This window comes from Pogona vitticeps, chromosome 13 (genome assembly GCF_051106095.1).
Source record: "Pogona vitticeps strain Pit_001003342236 chromosome 13, PviZW2.1, whole genome shotgun sequence".
Taxonomy (NCBI): domain Eukaryota; kingdom Metazoa; phylum Chordata; class Lepidosauria; order Squamata; family Agamidae; genus Pogona; species Pogona vitticeps.
The window spans coordinates 7,952,250-7,965,888 of record NC_135795.1 but is presented as its reverse complement, the minus strand read 5'-3'; the positions used below and the strand labels follow the sequence as shown (position 1 = coordinate 7,965,888).

Below are 13,639 nucleotides of genomic sequence, written 5' to 3'. Positions count from 1 at the left end.
TCCCCATAAGTATTCATTGTATTGAAAGATAAATATGTTTACAGAAAAGAAATACTTGGAGAAAAGGCGAATGTATTTACTATTAGTAACTTATTAGTTACTACATATGTGACTAAAAACAAACAAATCTGTACATAGAATTAAGAACAAAGCAGGGTTTATTTCTGAATGCTTTTATTTGGTTTGTTGTTTGGTTTTCTGTTTTGGTTTGCATCGTGAAGTCACTGCAATTGTCTGAATATTTTCCTGCGAGAAACTGTCATTGAACATTGCAGGTGGTGCCTTGGTTCATATGCAGAGAGCAGAATTTAAATGAACAAGTACTGTACAGACCTGGTAGGCTTTTGTATTTAATTAGCCTTACAGATGAAAATATTTTCTTACTATGCAATGTCAAGTTGTTTCAAGCTTATGGTGACCAGAGTAGGGTTTCTGAGGTATGTCAGATGTTAAAAGAGTGTTTCACCTCTGCAACACACACACTCCATCGAGTTCTCTTGGCCACATGGGAATTTGAACTCAGACCTCCTGGGTCTTACCCTGACACTCTACCCACTGCACTGCGCCAACTCTCTGTTTTAAGGCAGCAGAAAAATAAGGATAGGTTGGAAAGTGATGATCATCTTCTTTGCATCAAGATGGCGGTCCTCTTGTCTTCTGCATTAGACATCACGTAGACACCAGATCCTTGGGCCTTGTCTCTCCCAATAATTTTTTCCCCATGAGATCTTCCATCCATTTAGGAATCAGTACATTAAAGGGGGGGGGGGGAAGAGTAAAGAGAGGAGGATGATAAGGAGATGGGATTGTAAAGCAGGGAGGAAAGCAAGAGAAAGGTTTAGGCATCCCAGGGGGAAAGCGGACTTTTAAAAAATTCATGTAGCTTCTTTCCAAAGCTCAACGGGATTTCGAGGGGTGGATGAGAAAAGGAGACTAAAATAATAGATGGGGTTTTCCAACTTTTTTTTTCTTCTGGCAAGGCTTTATTGTAGCCACCCAATGGAAACTTGAACCACAAGACAGCATCAACTTAACTGATTCCAACATGACTTTAATTGAATAGGTTCTTGTTGCTGTTGTTGCTTATAGCTCTTTTATTCGAAACATTGGTTGCAGAGACAGGAGTCAGGAATTTGATTCCCCACTGTGCGCCTCCCAAGAGAGCCAGTGAGAGTAGCCTCTTTGGCAAACTACATGACCCGAAAGTGCCATCAAAGAAAGGAGTGGTAAACTGATTCTGTGTCCTCTGTTCCTAGGAAACCGTGGAAAGGGTTACCATAAGTCAGAATTGATGTGACAACACATAATTATAGCCATTAACAGCTAACTAAACTGTTAACTGTTTTCTGCTAACCTTCTCATCTCTGGTCCACGTCTATCTCTTGTGCCTTTGGCCTATTCTTTTTTTTTTAATCTTATTCCCACAACCAGATTTTAGATCAGAGTGGACAAAGTACAGCCTTTCAAATGTTTTTGACTGTAACTTCTATGAGCCCCAACCAACATAGCCAGTGGTAAGGAATGCTGGGACTTGCAGCCCAATAACATCTGGAGGGCCACACTCTGTCCACTCATGTAAAAGATCCTTAGAAGCGCTTGCTCTGTGTTTATCATAGCATCATACAGTAATTGAGTTGGAAGAGGTCTGTGAGTCCAACACCCTGCTCAGTGCAAGAATCCATGTACAGTATATCTGTGTATGCACACATATTCCTGTATTGTAAAGCACCATTAGTAAAGGTAAAGGTTCCCCTTGACAATTTTTGTCCAGTCGTGTTCGACTCTAGGGGGCGGTGTTCATCCCCGTTTCCAAGCCATAGAGCCAGCGTTTTGTCCAAAGACAATCTTCCATGGTCACATGGCCAGTGCGACTTAGACATGGAACGCTGTTACCTTCCCACCGAGGTGGTCCCTATTTATCTACTTGCATTTACATGCTTTCGAACCGCTAGGTTGGCGGGAGCTGGGACAAGCGACGGGCGCTCACTCCGTCGCGTGGATTCGATCTTACGACTGCTGGTCTTCTGACCCTGCAGCACAGGCTTCTGCGGTTTAGCCCACAGCACCACCACGTCCCTTAAAGCACCATTACTGCATGATAAATAAGAACAACTGCCAGGTTAGCAAACAGTCAGAACAGGAGAAGCGCATATGCAAGGTATGCGGGGGTCTGCTTTACATTTTACTAGAATTCCGAGTCCCCGCCAGGGTCACTTGCAAAAGATGAACGTTAGAGCGATACAGTAGCATGATGACTCTGATGAGCCTTAGAATTTGTTGCTAATGGTTGAGCACCAACTTTGTTTGCAGAAAATTCCACATTCAGTCCCTGGCATATCAAAGTAGAGAATAACTGCCGTCTGAAAGTCGAGAAAGTTGTTAATATGGGAAAAGACGGACTAAGAACCTGTTTGGGCATGCATCATTTTCCTAAGTCTGTGCGTTCTGAATACTAGAATTGATTCCAGCTCCCACTCATTTCAAGCAAAAGTTCCACTGATAGTTACCCCAAGCCTTGGCAATTTTGTCAGCCTAATGTGGGTGGGAAATCATGTTGTGTTTGCTGTTGTTAAACTACTGAGAGTCAGAAACCTTTGTCGAAGCAAACCAACTAGAGATCAATTAGGAGATCTGTGCTCTTTGGGAGGCAGTGATGGCATGACACTTTTGCATCAGGTTTGCAGTAACTGAAATTTATTCCAGGAATCATTCCTGGGCTCCCCAATCCACTTTCTTCCTTAATTGGGTTAGGCTTGGGGGTGGGTGGGAGTGCTTAAGAGAGGCGAAGCAGGGATGTTTATGCCTTACCGGAACAGATACAGCAGATTCAAGACACCTGCAGTTGTGGTTCGGGTGCCCATGCAAATCACTGACATTTGCTCTAGCAATTTTGGAGGTTAAAATGCTGAAATTTGAACAAACACACTCACGCCAATAACGGTAGCCAAAGAAGGAAGCGCCATAACAAAAGAAAGCTGACAACTAACGCCCCAATGAAAGCCAAAACCTATCCTGAAAATGCCAATCACGGAGCCTTAGGGAGGCTCAGATGACATTATTTATTTCCTGTCCGCTGGACTGAGCTGTTCTGTATGCCGACATGGCAAGGCAAACACGGTGCTTCGGTTATCTGTCTGGCAGTATTTCAGAATTTTGTTGTTTTTGCTACACGGAGTCTTCATTACACCAGGATTGAGTTTGTGTGCGAACATGGACAACTGATGCTCTTGTGTGAGTTTTAACTGATACATCAAAGCAACACTAGGAGTTATCATTCTCACCACCCCCTGCCTCTTTCCAGTTGCTTTCCTCTTTTAAAAATGCCTGCTGCAGGCTTTTATTTGCAGAACCACTTTTTCTCTCTCATACAGTGGATGCTTGTGTACATTCCAGAGTGGATATATTGCAAATGTGCACCACTCTTTTTTTGAGCTAGGCAATGAGGAGATATACCTGAGCAAGGCAGGTTACTGACTGGAGCACTCATGGGATATATTCCTTAGCTCTAACATCAATATTCCTTGAGCACTGCTGGTTGGGGTGGGTGAGTAGGTGGTGAGTGGGAGTAAGCTGGTGGAAGCTGTACCTTGCAACATCTACACTTTAGAAAAGGCGTGGTAAAAGGCATGGCCCCCTTACTTTCATTATTATTTTTTTCAAGATTTTTGCAGGGCAAAGATGATTTAGCTGAATCTGGTAAAAGTCAGGAGTGGATTTAATTGCTAAATCTCCCAGCTTTTTCTCCATGATTCAAGCACTGGGCTGGGCTGTGCGATGTCAGACTGCAAAGTGGGGGGTGAAGAACCGTATAACTGAATGCCCTTCTTTATGAAGAAGGAAGAAAAGGTCCTCGGATGAAAAATAACCTCGCATGTCAGTGGGGTGATTTCTAGCTGCGGGGAATCTCCCCTCCCACTTCACTCTTTGCAGAGCAGAGGTATCTCCATATTGTGTCCTTTTGAATGGACTTGGCAGAAATAATGTGATGCCTTCATGGCCCCGTGTTTCAGAAAGCTGCACTATCCAAACTGTTTTTGTTTTTTTGGTTAGATTTTGGTTTTTTGTGGCTTGAAACACCCAGCCATGCATTTCGGTTTCTAAGCCCTCTCCTATCTACTATAATGCAGAATTGCATAGTGCTCGAAAGCTTGTATATTTTGTGCCTTTAAAATTGATCCTGATAAATGCATTGGCAACCTGTGAATTTTAGACATTTGGTTTTTGTTTTATTCCTATGGAGCATAACAGCCTTTCTGGTTTTTTTGGGCAGTCTGACATTGCTTTTCTTTCTGCAGTTGTTGAAAGACAATGAAAACTGTGTTTTTGACTGCCCCTCCTTTCTCACCTCTGAATATGGATTGTTAGAATATGAGGTGTGGGATACTCCTCTGTCTGCTTGTAAGGAGTGCAACTCAAGGCAAGCAGAAAGTGGAGACAGAGAACAAGTGAAGAGACAGAGAGTAAATCAATACCACTGTAACTCAGTAGTAGTGTGCATGCTCTGCATGTAAAATATATTCCGGCTTAGGGCTGAGATGTGCGAGGCATCTTATTTCAGTGTGATGCTTGATGGGTTTCTCTCAGTCCAACTTTATTGGACTCTTGATGGAGTGGATCAGATTTGCTTTCTACAGTCGAAGGCCGGTGTGCTGTTTTCCCAGGTCCAATGCCTCACTAGATGATGATAATCCGTTCCACTGAAATCGCTGTTTAGCGAAATAATTGTCTAGCAAAAAGCATTTCCCTATTGGAATGCATTGAAACCTGTTTAATGTGTTTCCATGGGGAAGAATCGTCATCGTCTAGTGAAGATCAGACGTAGGAAAGCTGCTTGGTGAACCACTGATCAGCTGTTTAAATCGCTGTCTTGTGAAGCTTAGGTCCCGAAAACACCTGTTTTGCGAGCGCAGAGGGAGTTGTTAAAATCGTCATCTAGCGAAAATCAGTTTGAGAAGCAAGGACCAAACATTGTCCAGCGAAATTCCCCCATAGGAATCATTGTTTTGCGAATCGCCATAGCGATTGCAAAAAGTCAATGTCGAGCGAAAAAACTGTCATGCGGGGTAACTGCCTAGCGAGGCACCACTCTATTTGTCAGCACTGGTCATAGGATGGCACCATTGATGGCAAAAGACAAGAAAAAGGACAAGAGCTTTAGGAGCTGGAATGGGGAGGTTCTTGCAAAAGGCAGAAACGGTGTACAGAAGAACAACAGAAGGCTTCGGCTCTTTAAAAACGAACCCCTTTCATTTGGCTCAAGCTTTCATGGGCTGCAGTCCATGCAATCTGAAGGAATGGGCTTCAGTCCGTGAAAGCTTATGCCAGATAATACTGCTGAGTCTTTAAGGGACCAGAAGACTTTGGATTTGGTTGCTATGAAAGAGCAGGAAAATATTCCTTAAAATATTTTTCTAATTTTTTTTACTGTAAGGGATGGAGAGAGGCACTTCTACGGGTTTCCATTTTCTCCTCAAAAGCTGATTAATTTATATTAAACTATTTAAAGTTTTACATTATATTACATTTTGAAATTCTGCCTTAATCCAAATTAATTTTGTGGTTTAAAGTAGAGCCTGTTATGTAAATGTGTTTTAATCTAAGAATCTGTTTGTGTTTAATTAAACTTTTTGCTCAATGTTCCTACAAGTCAACCTTGAGTCCTATTTTGGAGAACAAGACTGGATATAAATTGAATAAACAAATAAATAATAGATGTGGAAAAAAGTTACTTTTTGGCATTATAATGTCCTGGAAACTCCAACTAGTATGACTGTTAGTTTGGAAAAAGTAACTTTCCCAACCACTGGGTGAAACCATGCTGATCTCCTTTACAGGCTCTTGTAAGGATGCTTGTAATAATGTATTCAGAGTAGTCTAATTCATGATGAATGGTGGGGCACTGGAGTGAATATGGCCTACTCAGAATATATTTGATAACTAATAGTACAAGAACCTGATTAGATCCTACACTAATCTCACCAGACAATCTGTACCACATTGTTATTTCTCCCAGTTAACAGTTCAGAAAAACCCAGCACTTAATGGCTCAGAAAGGTAGAAGGGGGGAAATTACATGTATCAAAGAAGGAATTTCTGGCTCCCTTTCTGTGGCTCCTTTTCTTAAGTTTTCTTTTTACTCCTCAGCTAATTTTTCTGAGGAGTTAGGAAAGGAAATCTCTGTTTCGTTAATACCAATTAGACATGAAACATTCCAGGCAACGAAGGGATGTATGGGAAAGACTAACAAATAGTTGTGATATGTTTCTCTGACAGTACTGTTTGGCATGGGGAAAAAAAAACGTTTGGCATGTCTCCTTGGATCTATCCTCCTCCTTCAAGAGCTGGCCTATATCTTTCTGGCACAGGGCTAGGGCATGTAGTCTTTTTGGGACGATTTATTGAAATGCAAAACAGCTCTTTGTTCTGCCTCTGTGGACAGGTACCAAGAGTTAAAATAGATTGCACTGAAGATAAGGACCCTTTAAGCACTGGCTGGATCGCACCAGGTTTCGCAGTGTGGACAGGCCCTGTATTTGCTTGTTTGCAGTCTTAATGAGCAAAAAGCATTATTTTACAAATTAACTTTCTTGCCCACAGATGGGCAACTCTTTTTTTTCTTTCCGGAAGGGTTCCACCTCCCTGTGATGGGTGGATGGGACTAAAAGCGACGATAGACATGCCCATATCCAAAAGTGGATATGTCTAGCCCTTTTCTGCCCCTCTGTACCTGCAGGATTGCCTGTATCACCACACAACTGTTCTATGTTTTATGACAACTGTTTGGACATTTTTTTGTACTTGTTGACCTATTCTCTCTGGCCTTCTGATTTCAGTCACCCATCACATTCACGGTCAAATACTTCTGTTATTTATTTTTATTGTATTTATTTCATTTATACCCCGCCTATCTAGTCAGTTGTGACCACTCTAGGCGGCTTACAACACACACTTAAAAATTAAACATATAGCATACCACATCACATAAGATAATTTACATAAATTAAAAGATAGAATAAAATTTTTCCCAAGGATGGCGAGAAACAGGATATATTATAACAGAAAGAAAAAAGAATAATTAGTTATTAGGTGGAAAGGGGGAAGGCATGGCTTATACAAATACTTTTTATACATGCGTTAATTGTCTTGGATGTCCCTTAGAAGGATGCTTCACAATCATCCCTAATATGTGTCCTTGTTATCTCCCAATAACAAAAGATCCATAAACAATCACAGTTAAGGATGCCATGCTGACACCTTTTGCATTTCTTTATCTGGTATTCTGTTCCCAGCATATATAAATCTCTGTCACTAAAGACTATCCTATGTGCATCTGAAGAAGTTTACAAAAGCTTCTGCCAGATGAAATATTTCTTGATTATAGAATCACAAAATAATTGAATTGGAAGGGGCTTGTAAGGCTATCAAGTCCAACCTCCTGCTCAATGCAGGGATCCAAATCAAAGCAGATTGGACAGATGGTTCCCCAGCTTTCTCTTGAATGCCTCCAGCACTGGAGCACTCACCACCTTCTGAGGTAATTGGTTCCATTGTTGTACTTCTCTAACAGTTAAGACGTTTTTCCTGATATTCAGCCTAAGTCTGACTTCCTGTAGCTTGAGCCCATTATTATATGTCCTGTACTCTGTGATGATTGAGAACAGATCCTGCCTCTCCTCTGATACTTGACTACCTTTCAAGTACTGTATTCGAAAAGTGCTATCCTATCTCCCCTTAGACGTCTTTTCTCAAAGCTAAGCATGCCCAGTTCCTCACAGGTTTTGATTTCCAATCCCCTGATAGTCTTTGTTGCCCATCTCTGAACTTGTTGCATCCTTCTTAAAGTGCAATGTCCAGAACTGGACATAGTATTCAAGATGAGGCCCAACCAGTGCCGAATAGAGGGGAACGAGTACCTCTCAGAATTTGGAGACGATACTTCTGTTAAAGCATCCTAAAATAGCATTTGCCTTTTTGCAGCCACATCACACTGTTGGCTCATATTCAGCTTTTGATCTACATGTTTACTACTCTACTATGTTACAAGACTGTATTTCCCCTCCCCTGCAATAGAGTAACACAGCTTACTTTTTTTGAAAACTTCTGTCTTTCTCACCCTGCCACCGCCCTCTTTCTTTCCTTCTTATCCTCATCCCAAGCTAACAGGTTACTTCGAAAGGTTGTCTTATACAGAGCTGAACTGATCAATTCCAGAAGGATCTTGAAATTACTCCCAGGGTGGATGTTCTAGCCCCTAGCTTTAACAGGTGATGTTAGAAATGGATGTTCAGTGTTCCAGGACTTCTTGTTCAAATCCACACTTATTATCTTTCTGAAATGTCATCCACACTCAAATGTTTTGAAGATCGTAATGAAGGGCAATTTCATTGACAGTAAAAAAAATAATAATCGTGGAGCTGGCTGGATAGCACAGTGGTTTAGGTATCTGGTTGCAGAGACCGAGGTTGGGAGTCTGATTCCCCACTCTGCCACTTTGAGTACAGCCAAGCTCATGTCAGCTTGGGCAAGCTGCACAGTCTCAGGGTGCCCCAAGAAGAAGGGAATGGGAAACAACTTCTGATTATTCTCTACCTGGAAATCCCTGAAAAGGGTCGCCATAACTCAGACTGATTTGACAGCAACTGCTTATCATTAAAGAAATACTGGAAGAAAATGGTAGAATCAACGTGATCTGTCTAAATGTTGGTGTGAAGCATCTCTACAATCAATGGAAGGCTTCTGCTTCCCTTTTGTGTTTATGTGATTCTTCCAGAGTTTTTCATACGGAACACCACCACAGACAGATTATTGTTCCAGAGAGATCATCACTCTAACCATTTTAGAGTACTGTTATGTTTTTGTGCACTTGGTATATCGGCAAAAGAATGTCATGACAAAGCTAAGAAAACCATGACGACATGGATGCAGTTACTAAATGCACTCCTCGTGTTGGGGCACCAGAATCTGTTGGATGGGCGGGCTAAATCTGAATCATAGGAAGCTTCTTTAGTAACAAGCAAGACTCTTTTCACACTTAGCCTGCTGCTGTGTTCGCTTCCGGAAAGCAGCTTTCCAGGATTCAGGTACTTAGTCTTTCCTATCCTTTGTTACTTGATACTTTAGAGATGCCAGGGATTGAACCTGGGATTTACAGCAATCTAGACCCATGTTCAACTGTCTAAAACAGCACGTGCATCCTCCAGTTGATTTGCCATGTAAAACTACCAAAGATTTACCATCCACGTTTCTGTCTTCACATTCGCTTTTCTTGATCGGCATGTTGTTGTTGTTGTTGTTGTTGTTGTTGTTGTTGTTGTTGTTGTTGTTGTTGTTGTTGTTGTTGTTGTTGTTGTTGTTGTTGTTGTTAATTGTATTTATACCCTGCCTATCTAGTCATTTCGACCACTCTAGGCGGCATATTGCTACCTCCAGCAATTTTTAGCCTATTTCTTCTGCACTGAGATACTCTGTTTAAATTGATAGGATCCATATGTACAGTAGCTTGTACATAATTTGTTGATTATTCAGGATCAGTCCATAACTTCAGGCTGTATTATAATAATATTCTCCTTTTAGGAGCCTATTACTGCACCTGACTACCTGGAATCTCTGTTAGTGGCATTCTTTTCTCAGCTGTGTAGTCCAGCTTTGCTATGGTGGATCTCAACACATTTTTCTTCCTTATTGAAGTGCAGTTTCAAACACTCGAAACTCATTTGGGCAACCTTTTTCTTTCCCTCTTTTCCTCTTTTAAAACTGGCTGCAGCAGGCAAGCGAGCCAGCCCATTTTTTAAAAGAACCTGGTGATCAGAAATCTATCTGACATTTTAATGACATAATACTGCCCACGGTCAGGAATTCACTGAATATCGTGTGTAATTAGCTAGACATGGAGGCGTATGCATGAGAGACTTCCAGCCATTTGGGAGTAAAATCTGGTTTTAATCTCCCCCCTTCCCCTTCCCCCACCTCTGCTCACTACACATCTGTCTGTGGCATGGAGCAGGGCTTGGTTAGGTGTTATGCAAGCCATGCTACAAGATGGGCTAGGACTGGTCACATGCCCTGCTTTAGATGCAAGATTTCACAATGGGAAATGTGTGACTCCTTCATATGATGTTTGGCTGCAACTCCCATTAATCCCTCACAATTGACATTCTTGCTACAGCTGATAGGATTGGCATCTAGAGAACTACAGGTCTACCCAGCTCTGCTCATCTTGCAGACTTAATCCTCCCTTTGAAGGGTTGCTTAATCCAGTGGTTCTTAACCTTTGTTACTCAGGTGTTTTCGAACTGCAACTCCCAGAAACCTCAGCCAGCAGAGCTGATGGTGAAGGCTTCTGCGAGTTGCAGTCCAAAAACATCTGAGTAACAAAGGTTAAGAACCAGTGGCGCCCTAATCCAAATTTGGTTTAAATGTAACAAACCCAAAGAAGGGAGAACATAATAGAAGTCTTCTTGGTACATGCTACCTGGACAGTCCCAAGTCTGGACAGCAGACTGAGCAAGAGGTACCAAGGCCATCGGATCAAGGTCTTCTCCATTATGGTGTGGTTTGTACTGTTTGTCACTCTAAAGAACTGGAATAATTTCTAGATTGGTATTCTTACACATAAATTGATATATATTTTACAACATGCTAAACTTTTTTTAATTGTATGCCAGATTTGAATCCTGTCCCCTCACCGTGTTCAAGGGGTCCATAATAAAGGTTCTGATTTTTTTTAAAAAATTATTGGCATTTTGGTTTAATGGTCTGGCAATCGCTGGCCAACTGGTTGGGGGATATGGGACACTGTGGTCCAAAAATTAATTTTTAAGGGTCCAATAAGAGGAGTGACAGGTTGCCCTGTGACATAAATGAGGATGCTAATACAGTGAAAAAAAATTGAAATAGAACAAGTGCAAGTAAAACATTTAAAAGATTGGAAAAACAAAATACCAAGTTTTTACATCAGTAAAAATACATAGCAATTTCTAACTAGCTAAGTCCCCTTAAAAAGTGACCCAGCTTAAATGACTGAATGTTCATTTTTTCTATGAGTCTTTCTGATGCTCTTCACTTGCCAGCTACACAGTCTCCTGCTCAGTTAAGAGTTAAATTTGATAGCATTTGATAGTCATGAACCTGCTCCTGTTTTAAACTGGACGGCTGTCCCGCTGGTCTGTGATAAAGCTGATGTTTAAATCTGTTGAGGGCAGTGTTTTTATTGCAATAAAATTGTTCTAATGTTTTTCATAAGCTACCTTGTAAACAATGTCAAGACAAGTACTTCCCCAAATTATACATTCTTGTGGGTGGGAGTGGATACAAGCCAGCAAATTTAGGACATGTTACCTTCAATGAAATTAATCTCTCGTTTTCCGTTTCCTGCAAGACCCATTGTGACACTGCATTATATAAAGTATAAAAAAGCTACAGAATTCACTTCCACAAAATGTGATTAGGGATGAAAAGGAAATGAATATTAACCAATTTTTAAAAAACCATATCAATATTATCAAATTGCAAGAATATTAAGGGAACAATGTGTTTCTCTCTCATTTTCCTGTTATCAGGAAGACACTGTGAACATTAGGTTCTTTTTCTCTCTCTTTTTCTCATTCTGTGCAAGTAAATTGTATATGGACTGTGTATATTTGGAAAATGCATAAAATACAATTGGAAAACAAATAAAATTATATATTAACAAAAATGCATAAAATATATGCATTAGGAACATTGTATATCCAAATACAGTGGACCCTTGACTTACAGACGGCTTGACTTACAGACTTTTTGAGTTACAGACTTCTCTGGCCGCAAAATTTAGGTTTGACTTGCAGCCTGAGAATTGACTTACAGACCAGAAAAAAATGAAAATGGAACAAAAACAGCCTGTTACGGGATTAATCGGTTTTCAATGCACTGTAGGTCAATGGAGACTTGACTTACAGACTTTTTGACTTGAGAACCGCCTTCCAATACGGATTAAGTTCTCAAGTCAAGACCCCACTGTAGGCACACATATCTGTGCAAAAAGAAAATAAAAAGTCTCAGCACTCAACTTGGATAGGTTGAAAATGCTGGTGGGGTGCTAAGAAATGAAGACAAAACAAAATTGACAGTGATCCACATTGCTAGTGGAGACAATCATCTTTATAGAAGGCTTTGAAGGGGAAATAAATATATGAATGGAGGACAGAGCTATTCATGGCTGTTAGTTATAATGGTGGTCTGTTACCTCCTGGAATGCAGGCAGTGGGCTCTCAGTAACAGCCACTGGGTCACAGCTGTTGCGTTTGTGTCTTCTCATATGTCCTTAGGTGACTGCTATGGAAACACAGATGCAGGACAAGACTGGGCTTGGAAGAGTTTCTTTTTAAAACCACAATTCTTAGTGGGCACATTGGGAGTAGATTCTGGGAGCTGAAGTCCGAACAAAGTGACATTTCCAAATTCTGGAACTATGGTAAATTTGCAGTTGGATATCTAGCAAGCAGCGACGTTGGCAAGTCCGAAGTCCAAGTCCTTATTGAAAACAAGCTTCCCCCCTCCCCTCCAAAAGAGGGAAGGGGAGAGTGGTTTCTGAGTTACAAGTTGAATCTGAGCCATGGGGGGGGGGGGGGAAATCAAGTCAAGTCCGAGTTGAGTCACCAGTATGACTTAAGTCCGACTTCACATGACTCAAGTCCCCATCCTTGCTAGCGAGGATCTTGTATTCCAATTCAGGGGACTGCTTTAGATTCTCCCTGCATCTCTGAAAACAGCAGTGGCTCTTCCTGGACATTAAAACAGTAAGGAAGCTGGAGGAGCTGATAAGATCAGAGACACATTTTACAAAGAGAACAAAAACACAAAAAGCAATACTACTCCAGCCCATAATGTATTAGGAGAATCTCGGCTCATGTCCTTTGCATATGGAAGATTCAGGCTCTGGCTTTCCCCAGTGTTAAAACTCCTAGGTCATTAAAAATTTAAAAGATCATTGTCTCAGATATGTATAATTAGTGCCTGTCAGAGTGGACAGGACAGAATCCAATGGAGAACGACTCTTTCTTCTGTTCCTGTTCATTGTACATTGAAGTGAGAGTTTGTGAGCTTTTTAATGACAACTCCCAGAATCCCCCAGCCAGCATGGCCCCCAGCCAGCCTGACCAATGGCCATGCTGGCTGGGAGATTCTGGGAACTCTCACCCACATGAGAGCTTTCCCATATTTATTTTTTGGGAAGGGGGTATAGATTAGTGATAAACCTCCTCTTTGGGGTTCAGAAGCTTCATGGCCAACTTGAGGCAGGGGACCCCTGAGTTCCCTCTTAGAAGGAATATAGATAAACACAAAATAAAAATAAGTAAAGAAAAAAATATAGTGGCATCTTAAAGACTAACTTTTATATTTTTTAATGTGATTTTTCATGGACAAGTCCACTTCACCAGGCATATAAGAACTCTTAAGTCTCTTAAGTTCTCTTATGTCTGATAAAGTGGACTTGTCCACAAAAGCACACGTTAAAAAATATAAAAGTTAGGCTTTAAGGTGCCACCACATTGTTGTCTTTTTTAAATATATATACTTCTTTTAAATTATGCTTTTACCTATAATGCTTGCACAGGCTAACACAGCTACCCTTTCTACAACTACAACGTAGAAAGAATAG

At 41.0% G+C, this 13,639-nt stretch overlaps 1 protein-coding gene across 1 annotated transcript in view; it reads left to right on the top strand.

The window, feature by feature from the left end:
* The window catches only part of SHISA9 (shisa family member 9), a 298,964-nt gene that overhangs the window by 6,262 nt on the left and 279,063 nt on the right, over nucleotides 1-13,639 (top strand). The gene's annotated exons all lie outside the window — the stretch shown is intronic.